This window comes from Myotis davidii, unplaced genomic scaffold (genome assembly GCF_000327345.1).
Source record: "Myotis davidii unplaced genomic scaffold, ASM32734v1 scaffold1330, whole genome shotgun sequence".
Lineage (NCBI taxonomy): Eukaryota > Metazoa > Chordata > Mammalia > Chiroptera > Vespertilionidae > Myotis > Myotis davidii.
This window is the reverse complement of record NW_006283826.1, coordinates 3088656-3089557: the sequence shown is the minus strand read 5'-3', so window position 1 is coordinate 3089557 and position 902 is coordinate 3088656. Positions and strand designations below refer to the sequence as shown.

General features: G+C 60.1%; 1 protein-coding gene across 1 annotated transcript in view; it reads right to left on the bottom strand.

The window, feature by feature from the left end:
- SRRM4 (serine/arginine repetitive matrix 4) overlaps nt 1-902 on the bottom strand; it is a 127783-nt gene that overhangs the window by 27909 nt on the left and 98972 nt on the right. The gene's annotated exons all lie outside the window — the stretch shown is intronic.

Genomic DNA, 902 nt, shown 5'->3' with positions numbered 1-902 from the left:
AGAGAGAGAGAGAGAGAGAGAGAGAGAGAGAGAGAGAGAGAGAGAAAGACAGAGATTGAGATTGAGATGGAGTGATTGACCTTCTGATCGGACTGGGATGCAGTCTGATCGGACTCGTGTGACAAACCTTGTCCTCTGCCAGGGTCCCTGCCAAAGTTAAGCATCTCACTCCACCTCACCCTATCACCCTTGCTCCCCACGGGGCACCTGGGATCTCTAACCAGCCCTACTGGACACAAGTGAGCAGCAAGGGGGCTCTGGAGGAGCCGCCTGCAGACCCAGTCTCCCCTGCGGGAAGCAGGCTGCCAACCACACCCTGGACAGGAGCGGCCCCACCTGTTCCCTCTCCCTCACCTAAGGCCGGAGTCGCATCAGCAGCCCCACATGCCAGGCAGGCACCACGGTGTCAGCCCAGCGTCTGGGCTGCAGGAGGAGCCTTTGCCCACAATAATGGCGTGGTGCTGGGTCTGTTAATTTCTCAAGCGAATATAGAACTATAGATTTTTGTTTATGTAAAGGACTAGAGGCCCGGTGCACAAAAATTTGTGCACTGGGGGGGGGGCTGTCCCTCAGCCCGGCCTATGCCCTCTTGCAGACTGGGACACCTCGGGAGATAATGACCTGCTGGCTTAGGCCTGCTCCCGGGTGGCAGAGGGCAGGCCCAACCCCTAGGTGCAGCCCCTGGTTGGGCTCAGAGCAGGGCTGATTGGGGAGTTGGGGCGCCGCCCCTGTAATGCACAGAGCAGGGTGGATTGGGAGGTTGCGATGCCACCCTCAGTCACGCTCAGGGTAGGGCTGATTGGGGTGTTGGGGCACCGCCCCGTCACACTCAAGGCAGGGTCGATGGGGAGGTTGCGGCGCCACCCCCTGTCACGCACAGAGCAGGGCCGATCAGGGGGTTA